The 15,309-nt window shown below is 45.0% G+C and overlaps 1 pseudogene; it reads left to right on the forward strand.

Annotated features, from left to right (window-relative positions):
• Positions 1–1,989: 1,989 nt before the first annotated feature.
• On the forward strand, positions 1,990–3,649 carry LOC115577734 (mRNA cap guanine-N7 methyltransferase-like; annotated as a pseudogene).
• The last annotated feature ends 11,660 nt before the right edge of the window (positions 3,650–15,309 follow it).

Genomic DNA, 15,309 nt, shown 5'->3' on the forward strand with positions numbered 1-15,309 from the left:
CTATAAAACATGGCAACCGAGGGTATCTCACTTAAAACCAAGACAGTCTTTCGTGTTCTATTAAAATCATCATACAGACCCCCCCTTGACCTTGTCACCACTGTTTGAGTAGCTGATAACCAAGGCCTTGGATTGTTTTTTTTTTTTCTTATGAAGATTAGTATCATTTTCCAGTATCAGGACCTTCACGGATAATAACTAGGGGTGGGAATCTCTTGGCACCTCACGATTCGATTCAATACTGATTCCGAGGTCAACGATTCTCTTCTAAACCGATAATAGATGCATCTTGATGCAACAATTTTTTTGTGTACATTTCCATGCATGATTTAAAATAATAATGATAATAATGATGATGATGATGATAATAATCATCTGAGTTTACTAATCACTTCCTACTTTTGTGGTGATCATTAAAGAAAATCAACAGATGAATTAACTTAATATTTAATTTTTTAAAATTTTATTAAAGAAAGCGCTTTTCTTTGTCACAAATAGATTTGAATTGAACACAGAATCCTCCTGTTACAGGCAATGAGCATATCCCTAAGAGAAAAACAGTATAGTGTAGCATATAAAAATAAAAAAGCTTTCAATGCAATAATCAATGCAGCTTGCATTTCAACACATTATGGACCTATGTATCAGCTATCATACTAAAACATGACTACTTCTGGTCATTGATAATAAAAATAAAGAGATTAATTTTTCTTCTCTGTGTCATTAAAGAAAAAGCAGCTCTCAGTCAAAGATAAGAATAGATTTCCTTTCACAAAATCCTCCTGTTATGGGTGATAGGCAGCAGATCCCGATGCTATGCTACTTTATGCTGCTTGCATTTCAACACATTGTGCAACAACTTTTGCAGTTCAGTTCAGACCACTTTATTTATACATAAAATCATTACAACGATCATTCATTCAGTCAGTCAGAAAACAATTTAAGAGGCACATGGGTACGTCATACATAAATAAATGAATGAGTAAATAAAAAATTAAATTCTTCTAAAATTAGTGGGGTCTGTGTTTAGGAGTTTGATGACAGATGGAATGAAAGACTTCGCATATCGATTTGATATGCTCTTGGGCACATTATAGCGTCGACCAGAGGGCAACAATAAAAACTCGGTCGACATAACGTTGTCTGATGATTATTTTTGCTTTCTCAGCTGCTTGTTTTTGCCAGATAGTGCCCCAGTTCCTCTGCTGAATGCCAATAATCTTGGAACATACTTTGACAGTGATATTTAAGCTGTTTTCTCCTTCACAGACAACCCGTTCAACCAGCCGATAAAGGAAAGAGTTAAAAGGCTTTCAATAAAAGAATGATAAAGTTGCACAAAATAGTATCACAGACATTAAAACAACTTAAACTTAGCACAACATGTTGAAATGCAAGTGGTGTGCAACAAAGTGTGACTGAATACAGACGCAAGTCCTCGGCAATCAAAGTTGTGGTTAGAGTTTGTTAATTCGCCTCGCTCTTTATGAGTTGGGTGAAAAATGTGATATTGCTTACTCGATGGTCCTTTAGCTGGTAGCAACTACAGCCATGCTTCCACACACTCACTGTTAAAGCAGAGGCTGCCAGTTGAATGTTCCGCTCAGCCATCTCATATTTTTTGTTATGTGCGCACCAATCGACTGTCCGGGGCTGCACTTCCGCAATTACGGGTTCCGTCTCTTGCGTTCCATCACCATTACGGTGTCACTTAACATTTACAAAATCGATTTTAGACTTTATAAATCGATTCAGAATTGTCCATGTCGCAATGCATCTAAGAGTCGATTATTTCTCCCATCCAAATCAGTTGATCAAGGCAGACTGCATCCAGGTAGAAGTACAGTAGATGCATCTTGATATTCCCGCACACAGTGACTGTCAGTTGTCAGGAGTTGTCTTCAGGGTCAAGTAGGAGTCATGGATTAGTAAGTATTATGTATTTGATAATAACTGGTGCCTTCTGGGTCTTCGTCGTTTTCTTCTCACACGTTGTCATTCACTTTAAAGCGGCATAAGCGTTTGACTAACTCCTTTGATCTGTGTATGCAGGAGGTTTTGTCAGAGAAGCTGGACGATCCTGAGCTGAGGTTGTTTGATATCTGCAGCTGTCAGTTTTGTATATCATTATTCATTTGAAAGCGAACAGAAGGCCGACATGATGCTGAGAATGCCTGCAAGCGTCTGAAGCCTGGTGGTTTCTTCATTGGAACAACCCCCTGATGCCTTCGAACTTGTGTAAGAACAGTGGATGACAATGCTGTTAAGTTGGTATCTGCAGTCTGAGAAGTGATGACATGTTGAATTCAATTCTGTGTGACCTTGTGGAGAGCTTGTTGATTTTGAGTGACTGGAATTTACATAATGTTAAACGCGCTCTTCTCTCCTGTTTTTCTGCTCCCTTTTGACAGTAAACGTTTGGAGGCATCAGACTCTCTGTCATTTGGGAATGAGGTTTTTAAAGTTTCCTTTCAGTCCAAAGGCTCCTATCCACTCTTCAAATGCCAGTTATCACTTCAGCCTTGAGGATGTTGTCAACGTTCCAGAGTTCCTTGTCTACTTTCCTCTCTTTGAACAGTGAGAAGTTATTAGTAATCTCAACACCTCATCTTAATGTCCACAATGTTTGTGGTAATATTAACATTAAAGAATCTTTCTGGTTCTGGACTATAATAGCTACAGTGCAGATGTGTCTTTAGAAAATGTTTTCGTAATGATAAATAAAAACTGATGACTGCACAGACTGAAGTTACTCTACTGGGGAAAACTGTCTGTACTCATTGAGTCATGTAAAGATTCGAGTGCACTTTTCTGTCTTTGTGTTTGTGTCAGCATGGCAAAGCGTTACAACATGCGCCTGGTCTTGAAACAGAGATTCTCAGAGTTCTTTGAAGAGAAAGTGAAGAAGGAACAGCATCGCAGCCTCCATGATGAAGATGATGGCTCTGGAGGTAAAAACTGTTACAGAACGGCATTTTCAAGGTGTATCCAACACATTTCCATGTAATAGTCACGTACTTGTATGTACTTGTAGTTATGTTTTCAATTGTTTTTTATTTTCAGCCTTATCCCACTGAGGATGGAGGGTCAACAGGCTACAGACAGCAGAGGAGAGTACTGCCATGCTAAAGAGGCATTGTGGCAGAGCTGGTGTGAAACTCCCACTGGTGGGTTTTCGGATGCACCTCCTTCTATCGGTTTTAATTTGTACAGTCCTGTTTTGTCTAACAGTGTTGTTTATTGTGTGCAGGGGGACGCTGAGCAGATCTGAGTGGGAAGCTACCAGTAAGTATTCAGCACTTTTGTCATGAAGTTAGTGTTGTTATCTGGAGGTGTATGTATGTAACACATTACACACGTTTATCCAGAGGTGCTATAAGTAGTTTCCTTTATCATCATCCCGTGATGAAGATGTCGAATTATTGATGTTAAATATCATTCACCCAGTAAACAAGCTTTGTAGAAGATGACTGAGATGACAGGACTCCTGACTCGGCTTCACCTCTCTGTCCTCTGTGTAGGTATCTACCTGGTGTTTGTCTTTCAGAAGATATCGTGATGCAGAAAAACTCTTCTTCCTTGGTTTGTGAACTCACCGGCTGCTCATCAGTGCACCTCTCTGCCATCCTTGGTTTGTACAGTGTTTACCTGTTTTTCTTTTCAAGTCTGATTTTGATAAACCAACCTGCGTGAATTAAAGGTAATTTAAAGTCACTACTTCTCCTGTCTCTATCAGGACAAACTGAAACTAAGAATCTTTGTGTGGTATAGTAGTAGTAGTAGTAGTAGTAGTAGAGGAAATAAAAAAAATCAAGTGAGTGAGAACATCAGGAAGACAATACAACCTATCAAAACATTTGTAAAAAAATGTAACAACAATAACTGTTAAAAATAAATAAACCAAAGCTAGCTTGGAGTTGTTTGGTCAGCTAGCTCACAACAAACCCAATGCGTGTTCCGATATCCATACTTCCCGTACTTACTATACTTGGTTTGAGTACTTAGGGTGTTCCGATATCGATTGCGGCGAAAAGAAGTGTACCTTAAGGACTCGGATGTTGCCCTCATAACGGCAAAAACGTTGAGTGTGCAACGATGTACACTTTACGCACTAAACGGCCGGCATCTTGTCTACGTAGCGGAAGAAGCGGAGCCAGGCAGAGGCACTCAGCTTGAATTAATTTTTTTTAATGGCTACTGAGACGACAGCGCCTGCAGCGAAGCCATATTGCAGGATTGTAGGACTGTAATTGTTGAAAAGTAAGTCGTAGATGTCTTTTGTTCACCGTTCAAAGCGGGATGTTTTTGGCGGGTGACGAGCCGCGGCGGCTGTCGCGATTGTAATTTCCGGTAAGTGCACCACAGAGTATTAGATTTGGAACAACACTCACCTGCTGAAAATCTGTGTACTTAGTAAGTGCGGATAGTGTACTATGTTAAAGTGTACTCATGGAAGTATGAATATCAGAACACGGCACAAGCCTAGCAACCGTTACCAAGGAGTACCAACAGCAGCCAGTCCAACAGCAACCTCCTCCCATGGCTCCTCCCATGGCTCCTCACAACTGCCTGTACAGAGGCTATTTCTCTCCTCTACCTAGAGAGAGAGCTACAGGAGAGAGCTGACTGCTCTGTCAGAGGAGCTTCAGGAGAAAGAAGAGAGAGAGCCGCAACAGGCCCTGAAAGAGCAGCTGGACTCATACCCAGACCACAGCCAGGACCCTGTGAGCCCCACTGAGGACCACCAAGACCCACCGACTCAACAGCCTCCCTCTACCCCCAGCCCCATCTCTAGCTCAAAGTCTAACACTACACCCGGACCTCCCACCAGCCCACAGACCAACACCACCACCAGCCCACAGATCAACACCACCACCAGCCCACAGACCAACACCACCACCAGCCCACAGACCAACACCACCACCAGCCCACAGACCAACACCACCACCAGCCCACAGACCAACACCACCACCAGCCCACAGACCAACACCACCACCAGCCCACAGACCAACACCACCACCAGCCCACAGACCAACACCACCACCAGCCCACAGATCAACACCACCACCAGCCCACAGACCAACACCACCACCAGCCCACAGATCAACACCACCACCAGCCACAGACCAACACCACCACCAGCCCCCACAGACCAACACCACCACCAGCCCACAGATCAACACCACCACCAGCCCACAGACCAACACCACCACCAGCCCACAGATCAACACCACCACCAGCCCACGGACCAACACCACCACCAGCCCACGGACCAACACCACCACCAGCCCACAGATCAACACCACCACCAGCCCACAGACCAACACCACCACCAGCCCACAGACCAACACCACCACCAGCCCACAGACCAACACCACCACCAGCCCACGGACCAACACCACCCCTCATCCCTCCAGACCAGCATAGCAGAGAGAGAAGCCAGACATTGTCATCCTCATCGACTCCAATGGCAAATTCATAAATGAAAAGAAACTCTTCCCCACCCACACAGTGGCTAAAATCAGGTGTCCAAACACCCAACATGCCATGGACCTGGGGCAGGGCTTGACGCTAAGCTTTTTTCCAAGTAGCACTATGCTACCATGCTGAAAAATTTAGTAGCACACAACATTTTTTTAGTAGCACAATGAAAATTCTGCAATTTTGGTAAAAACGTCATTTTCAAACAAATAAAGTACTTATTTAGCCTAACCCTAACCCTGTAGACTAATTTTTAATGTTATAACTGGCTCTTTTAAACTGGAAGAATGTCCCTGCTCCAGCAGTCAACATAGTCTGGTCTCCTGACCCGCTTGGAACTAAGCCACCTCTCTACGGCTGGACTTGGGTCATAGCTCTCCAGTGGAGGCCCCTCGAGGCTGATGCTCATCAGGTCCTCTGTTGTGGACACGGCCAGGCTGCTTCGTGTGGAGGTCTTAAAGCTTCACAGCTACAGTGCCCCGGCTGCCTCCCAGTGTCCAACATAACATTTTTTTCTTACTGGCCCGCTTGGCCAGTAGATTCGAGTTTTACTGGCCCCATGTGTAATTATAGTGGCCCAGCCACGAAAAAAATGAAAATATCTATTTTTCTGCAAAAAAGAGAGAAAAAAAAAGACTTATTTATAAACTGAAATTTTTCCCATTTAATTGTTTGGAGAGTCTGTCCCTGCAAAATCAGTATGATCTGGCAGTGATGGCAGAAAGTAATAGGGGTTTGCGTAATAACAAGTATTAAAATTTCAAAATTGAAATTACAACATATTTAATATTTTGAGATGTATCATTTCTCTCACTCCTATAATTCTGTTATCATTTTTCAGGTGATTGATTTTCTGAAAACACTGTACAAATAGTACCATTAATTATCCCGAAGTGGAGGGATCAGTATACCTGGATCATTTTTTAAAGGCACCTATAATAACCACACCCTGACATGTACATGTGACATCTGTCTTGATTCATTTAATTTAACTTAAAATATGGACAACTGACTGCATAATATATGACTCAGAAACAGAAATGCTTTACAGCAGCTCCCATTCAAAGTCAAGAATATGCAGAAAAATAGTAATAATAATAATAATAATAATAATAATAATGATAATAAACTATATATATGCTTGTTTTGCGAGTCTAATTTATTTTGAAAAAACATCAAGGAAGAAGACGTGACCATTGACACTGCACGTTTTTCCTTTTCGCCTTTTTCACGTGTTGTGCCCAGAAAGATGCCAGAGAATTCAGAGAAGCTGGACAAGTTTGTGACATTTTCATCCCGGATTTTTGTGAGGAGGGAATTAAACGCCTGGTCTGTTAAGTGATTGAAACAAATAAACGCCAGGCTATTATTGGGTATTTTGCGGTAGTTCCCTCATCATCAGTACGAGCTGAACAATAAAATCTAACACAGCAAGAGAGGCGGGACTTAAGGCAGAACAGCCAATCATCAGCCGGTCAGTCCCAAAGCCGGTGTCATGTTTGAAGCAGCAACAGGAGAGGGAGGAGAGAGGGAGGAGGCAGCTGCAGCGAGCGCAGACACAGAGTGGCCAGAGAAAGGGAGCGACTGTAGTGAGGCGTTTGTTCAAAACTGCGGATAAACGGCAGAAAAAATGTGGGTGTTTACTGCTCAGTGCTCACGTAAACAGCAAAACGGTGCATGTACTACAGTTTTGTCGGAGTCGCACTGATGCGACTGAATGTAATTTTCTATTCGCACAGGAAATAATCAACTCGCAAATGCGAGCAAAACAGTCGCACTGTCGAGTCCTGACCTGGGGGGTATTCCAGAAAGCGGGTTTTGTGAAAACTCTGAGTTTGTTAACCCTGAGATGAGAGAAACTCTGAGTTTTCAGTTCCAGAAAGAGAGGTAACTTAAACTCTGGGTCTGTTACTGCGGTAACTGACTCTGTGAACAGAACCTGCTCACTGCAGGTTCACCTGAAGAAACCCTGAGTGTGACGGAGCTGTCTGACAGCGGCTGTCCTTCCCTTCTCAGTCCCATCATGTTGAAGCAGAAATAATTCACATAGTTTTACACCAGGAGGAGAATTTAGCTTCATTTAGATGAGCTCTCACTCCCTGACGAGGACTGAACCGAACAGCAGACGCTTCTCATCAGTCCCTCATTTATATTCTTCGGCTGCACAGCGAATATCAGGCTACACGTCATCGCTGACGTGCTCTCACATCTGAACAATCCTCTTCATTTTTTTTTAATTTAAAAAAAATTTTTTTTTAATCACTTCGCAGGTTAATCAATCACCTTCCAGCAGCCAGAAAAAGAGAAATAACTCACATTACATTTGGCTTCTCAATGTAATTTCAAAATCTGTGTTTCTAGTTTGCTGCCGCATTGAGTATAAGATGAAATGACTTTGAGTTGAATCTGTAGAAAGTAAGTGTGTGTCTGCCTCTAATGTTGGTCCTGGGGGTGAGTGACGCCCTCAGCCTCTGCTGACTCAGGACCAGCTCCTCTGGTCACCCAGCGACCTGACTCAGGACCAGCTCCTCTGCTCACCCAGCGACCTGACTCAGGACCAGCTCCTCTGTGACCTGACTCAGGACCAGCTCCTCTGGTCACCCAGCGACCTGACTCAGGACCAGCTCCTCTGGTCACCCAGCGACCTGACTCAGGACCAGCTCCTCTGGTCACCCAGAGACCTGACTCAGGACCAGCTCCTCTGCTCACCCAGAGACCTGACTCAGGACCAGCTCCTCTGTGACCTGACTCAGGACCAGCTCCTCTGTGACCTGACTCAGGACCAGCTCCTCTGTGACCTGACTCAGGACCAGCTCCTCTGTGACCTGACTCAGGACCAGCTCCTCTGCTCACCCAGCGACCTGACTCAGGACCAGCTCCTCTGGTCACCCAGCGACCTGACTCAGGACCAGCTCCTCTGCTCACCCAGCGACCTGACTCAGGACCAGCTCCTCTGGTCACCCAGCGACCTGACTCAGGACCAGCTCCTCTGCTCACCCAGAGACCTGACTCAGGACCAGCTCCTCTGCTCACCCAGCGACCTGACTCAGGACCAGCTCCTCTGCTCACCCAGCGACCTGACTCAGGACCAGCTCCTCTGCTCACCCAGAGACCTGACTCAGGACCAAGCTCCTCTGCTCACCCAGCGACCTGACTCAGGACCAGCTCCTCTGTGACCTGACTCAGGACCAGCTCCTCTGCTCACCCAGAGACCTGACTCAGGACCAGCTCCTCTGTGACCTGACTCAGGACCCAGCTCCTCTGCTCACCCAGCGACCTGACTCAGGACCAGCTCCTCTGCTCACCCAGCGACCTGACTCAGGACCAGCTCCTCTGCTCACCCAGCGACCTGACTCAGGACCAGCTCCTCTGCTCACCCAGAGACCTGACTCAGGACCAGCTCCTCTGCTCACCCAGCGACCTGACTCAGGACCAGCTCCTCTGCTCACCCAGCGACCTGACTCAGGACCAGCTCCTCTGCTCACCCAGCGACCTGACTCAGGACCAGCTCCTCTGTGACCTGACTCAGGACCAGCTCCTCTGTGACCTGACTCAGGACCAGCTCCTCTGGTCACCCAGCGACCTGACTCAGGACCAGCTCCTCTGGTCACCCAGAGACCTGACTCAGGACCAGCTCCTCTGCTCACCCAGCGACCTGACTCAGGACCAGCTCCTCTGTGACCTGACTCAGGACCAGCTCCTCTGCTCACCCAGAGACCTGACTCAGGACCAGCTCCTCTGTGACCTGACTCAGGACCAGCTCCTCTGTGACCTGACTCAGGACCAGCTCCTCTGTGACCTGACTCAGGACCAGCCTCCTCTGTGACCTGACTCAGGACCAGCTCCTCTGCTCACCCAGCGACCTGACTCAGGACCAGCTCCTCTGGTCACCCAGCGACCTGACTCAGGACCAGCTCCTCTGCTCACCCAGAGACCTGACTCAGGACCAGCTCCTCTGCCTCACCCAGCGACCTGACTCAGGACCAGCTCCTCTGCTCACCCAGCGACCTGACTCAGGACCAGCTCCTCTGCTCACCCAGAGACCTGACTCAGGACCAGCTCCTCTGCTCACCCAGCGACCTGACTCAGGACCAGTTCCTCTGTGACCTGACTCAGGACCAGCTCCTCTGCTCACCCAGAGACCTGACTCAGGACCAGCTCCTCTGTGACCTGACTCAGGACCAGCTCCTCTGCTCACCCAGCGACCTGACTCAGGACCAGCTCCTCTGCTCACCCAGCGACCTGACTCAGGACCAGCTCCTCTGCTCACCCAGCGACCTGACTCAGGACCAGCTCCTCTGTGACCTGACTCAGGACCAGCTCCTCTGTGACCTGACTCAGGACCAGCTCCTCTGCCTCTGTCGGACGTGCTGCAGGTGGAGGTGAGCACCACTTCATGTTCAACTACTCAGCAGGATGTCAGGACACTGATGTGTGTTAAACAGCATCTGTTGGTGGTTGAAGCTACTAAAAGTTAAAATATCCACTGAATAAACTTTTACTTTGTTTGATATGTGAAATAAAACCAAAGTGAGGAGCCATCGTGAGACTGTTTGTATATTTCATTTTCAGCCGATTTAAATAAAAAAAAAATGGCCTAAAATAAAACATTGAACAACATTCAACCACTTCCTCAAAGGCTAATATAAAAGAAAGTGATGTTAACTTCAAAATGAAAAGACGACCACATCTAAAACTCTGTCAGTGATTTTTATTACGGCCGCAGCCGTGTTACTTTTTTCCCCAGAAAATGTCTGCTTCCTGTTTTCTCCCCTGTTGCCATGGTGAATCACTGTATCCGAGCTCCATTGATGATGATGGCTTTTTACTAGTCGTCAGGCACGAGGTCAACTCAGAGTTAACATACTCAGAGTCGACTTACCTAACTCAGATCAGCTGTTCTGGAACTGAAAACTCAAGAGTTTCACTTCACAGGGTAAGTCAACTCAGAGTTCAGGGTTAGGCTCAGAGTTTGTTGAACCTCCTTTCTGGAATAGCCCTCTGCTGTCAGAGGAGCGGCTGGGATCTCCAAGCCACATCATCATTCACACTGGCTCAAACGACCTGAGGAGCCAGCAGGAGAGAGTATCAGGGTCACTCAGAAGAGTGATAGAGAAAGCCTCCACCACCTTCCCCATCAGCAGAGTGGTCATGTCAACCCTGCTACCAAGGAAAGACTCCCACCCTGACAGCATCCACAGGATCAACAGCAGCATGTCCAGAGACTGTGTCCTAAGGCCCAACGTCCACCTGGCCCACCACCCCACCCTGGATGTCAACTGTCTCTACGACCATGTCCACCTGTTTTAAAACACAGTCCCCCTCTTCGCCCGGACACAGAAAGACGTCGCTCTCAACAGAGACCAATCCACACCCTACAGAAGGAGCAGCTCGACCCACAACCCCCTCAGACCAACAAGGCCCCCCACTGGACCACCAACCAGACAACCCCAATGGAGAACAGATCATCCTCACCTTCCTCCACACCATGTCCAACTAAGACCCCTTTAGAGCAGCTATGATCCCCCTCAAACCAGACCAGAGCCACTCTTGCCCCCAAGGGTCCCACCCCAACCCCAGCAACGGGAGCTACACCCTGGCCCCACTGAGATATGCTCAGACAGTGAGGAGAACAGCAGGCCATACCCTCACCACCACCACACCCCCACCAAGGTTATTATTGTTAACGAAAACGAACGAAATGACGAAAACTAGAATTGAAAAAACATTTTCTTTAATTGAAAAAAATAAAAAAACTATAATTAAAATAAAAAAACACTAACTAACTGCAACTGTATTGTGTGTTTACAAAACTAACTAAAACGTGCTGAAAGTATGGATAAAATTCCCTTCGTTTTCGTCTTTGTCAATTTCGGATTTATATGAAATCGAAATAAAAAAAAATATTTCGCTCGAGCAATTTTACGTCAGCTGGCGGCACGATGCGGCACGATACGGCACCTCACGGTCCGTCACTTGTCGTTTAGAGTCGGCTTGTCAGCGCCACTCTACCTGGAAAATGGCGACAAAAGTTGGGAGAAAGCGCCAGAGTCCTATATGGGATTTCTTTGAATACGACGGCCAAAGGCGGAAATCCCGGGGGGGGGGACAGGGGGGACATGTCCCCCCCTCCAGTAAAGCTGTCCCCCCCTTGAGTAATTTGAGACACAATTAATAATTTTTGAACAATGCAGTAGTATTTATTAAAAAGCACAATGTAAGCGGTTGCTCATTATAATCGTGCAATAATGTGCTATTTACATCTTTAAAGATTAGTCCCCCCCCCATCCCATTCTTACAAATGGTTGAGTCCACCCCACACTCTTTCCAACGGGCCGAGCTAGCAGCTGCAGCAGCGTGAACGGAGCCTGCTACTCACACTGTGCTTCGCGGGGTAAGAGGTCTATACCACACAGACATAGTTACAGAAGTTACAACAACAACACATCCCATTTACTAAAAGCGCCAGGTCCAGGCTGTCTGCAACATTTATCCTGCATTGTTCAAAAGCCTACTCAATAACGAGTGCTGTTAAGCTAAGTTAAAAGCTACAGATAGTGATAGTCACAGACAGAGAGGAGAGGAGAGGGAGAGGACAGGACAAGAGCACTAACTCTCTAACTGTAAAACTGTTTTACAGATAGAGAGTTAGAATACATACAGTTTTGTGGCATAGTTGTCAGATGTTTGTTGACAACACAATAAATATATATTTTTGAGAAATTGTTTTATGTTGGATTATTCTTTAAGGTATTTCCTTTAGTTTTGAGATTGTTTGGAGCTTTTACATCTTGTAAAGATATTTAATGGACTGTGGTGGAAGTTAGTGTTGTTGTATACAGGTAGGGTAAGGACTAATACAGTATAATGCAATTATTGTAATTATCATTACTTTTGATAACATTTTTTAAAACATTGATTTGAACATGCTGACAATGCAAGAGTGCAACACTGCGAGAGAGAGAGAGAATAGCATAATCTGATATCTTTCATCTGGAAAAGGTCAGTTATCTGATTATGAGAAATCTGATAAACAAACTTAGATGTTTGCCTGATAATTAGTTTATTCATTGCATGTGTGCATGTTAATATGATTTCAATCATTTAGTTTTAAGTCTAGACATGTGCAGGTGGACTCCCTGACGACGGCGAGAAAGACAAAAGCAAGTGTAACCGGGGTCAATCTGTGAGATTAACTAAATATGTATATAATTACACAAAATCTGTTACTGCCTGACAAGAAAATGCCTCCGAATCCAGTGCAGACTGTGTGTAGCTCGGAGCTCCTCCTTTTTGATTTCTTCTTCTGTGGTCCCCACTATAAATGCTTCCTGCGCCCCCCACCTCTGCCCTTTTGTACAATTCTCCTGTGGGAGAGGTGGGTGACCTTATTTCATTCAGTTGATAATCCTGAACCATCCTAATGTTTCTCTTTGTTTATTATATGTATTTCTGGTCCCAATGTTATTGTCATGTCTGTTCCTGTCTAATAATATATACATGTTAACAGAGTTGCATTTTAAAATAGTGGTTTAACAGTTGAAAATCGCTAGCTTGACTCTATGACAAACCGAACTAACTTCCGGGTTTGTCGATATCTTTATCTGCATTTTATTTGTATAGGAGCTCGAGTGGACGGTACGATTACATGGAGGTTCTGCTTGTTATCTATTTTGTCAGGTATGTTTTGTTAAATATGTTGTTTGTTCACTGTATAATGATTTTACCGCGTAGTCGCGGGCGGCCCCTTTTGTACAGTTCTCCTGTGGGAGAGGAGCTCGAGTGGATGGTACGATTTACATGGAGGTTCTGCTTGTTATCTATTTTGTCAGAATAAACAGAGATTGTCTCCAAAGAGGTCCCGGTGTCACAGCATCATTCAACCAACACAACGCAGAAGCACACCAGTCACACAAGTGCCTTGTAGTGGAAACAGGTGATCAAATATGTGGAATACGTCTCAACGGAAAAAACCCCACGAATCTTAAAGTCCATTTGAGAAGCTTGCACAAGAATGCTAATCGCGAGTACCTTGACAAAGTGTAATAGCTCCCCTGAAAGAGAAGCGACATCCTGGCCAGTTAGCACCGAGAAGGAGGAGACAACCATAATGGACTGCTTTCACCGACGACCAAATAGCTGCTGGTTAGTAAACTCGCAGGAACACCACAAGCAGGAAGATGCACTCGTAAATATGTTTATTGAGACTGGTATGGCTACAAGACTGTGTGACTCGATTGCCTTCAAAAAGTTTAGCTTTTCACTCGAGCCAAAATTCAAATCACCCGGAGCTGCACGAGTGAATAACCTTATTGGAGCCAAGATGGAGAAGGCAAAGCACAAATTGAAAGAGATCATAAAGGATGCAAGGAAGCTGACCCTCTATGTGGATGGTTGGAGCAAGAGAGGATTAACAGCATCTTTCATGGGTGTGTCAGCATGTTTTCATTATGCACCTGGAGGCCAGGTTTACCATGCGCTGCTTAACCTACACCGAATTGAGCACCCACACACTGGGGAGGCCATTGCTCGCTGCATTGATGAGACATTAGAAGCATGGGGTATAGGAGAAGACAAGGTGCTGCTCATTGTGACAGATAACGGCTCATCCACATAATCAAAGCTGTGCGGCTGCTTAGAGATAGAAGCCAAGTACAAAGTGAGGAGTCCACATGTGGTTCACAGGCTCGGCCAGGAGGTGCTGTGAAGATGGTCTGGATGAACTGTGGATCGAATCAGAGTCGGAGGAGACAGACGAGGAGGATGAGGAGATTGGAGAGACTGGAGACCTCGGTGAGTGTGGTTAGAGTGCCAAATACATTAGTCTTATTGATTTTTTTATTTGGATATAAAATGTAACAATGATATAACCAGTGTTGTAAGTTTTAATTGATATTAACCCCATAGAGGTCAAAAAAAGAGAGGAAAATAATGTACTTGCTGTCATTTTACTCACTCCTATTCAAAATCTAAAATGTGAGTCCCAAGTGGTATACATCTGTTAAAACTTAAAATGTATAAATGTCACATTGACATCATAGTTATTGTCATGTCATGATTTCATATCTAATATTGGGGTTTACTATGAACATACAATATTAAATGTCCTATCCTGTGGAAACAAATTTAGGGTGCTAACAGTGCAAGAATTAAATATCATAAAGCAAGTAATGTTATCATCCCTGCTGTAAAACCAAGGGTTACTACAGACAAAGTCCTAATTCATAAATAATTCTTTATTAAACTGTACCATTCTTTTGTGTGTTTTACATTTGATGAAAATAAATGATCTTTTTGTTTTAAGGGCGTCATGATTTCGATTTTAAATCGAAATCGACCAAAATTAAGTAAAAATCTCGAACTTCGAATTTTAAAAATGGGATCGTCGATGCTGCCACACCCCCATGTCACGTCCGGTCGGCTTGCCAAGCGGAAAAAAAAACCCACACGGTAAGTGCTGATGTGCTGCGAGTAAACCTCCTCTAACTTAGCTACTAGCTAAGCCAGCTATAGCTACAGCCAGCCAAACCATAGCATGGTGTTACACTATTCCTGTTCGGCTCCCAGACCGTGGTCGGGAAGCACAGGGGAGAGGATTTCCTGTGCGGCGGAAGTTTGTGTTTACTGTTGGTGAACCCCCTTTCACATGTTAAGCTGGTCGGGAAATAATACCAGAAGCTTTGCTGTATCTGGAGGAGCCGTCGCCTTTATTCACATCCAAACTGCAGACTGTATTGTACACTTTACTGCTGTCACTAGTACTGCTACTGCTTTCACTTTCCTTCCTCTCCCATTCATTCACTGTCCGCACGTATGCACGCTCCCTCA

This window comes from Sparus aurata, unplaced genomic scaffold, assembly GCF_900880675.1.
Source record: "Sparus aurata unplaced genomic scaffold, fSpaAur1.1, whole genome shotgun sequence".
Classification (NCBI taxonomy): domain Eukaryota; kingdom Metazoa; phylum Chordata; class Actinopteri; order Spariformes; family Sparidae; genus Sparus; species Sparus aurata.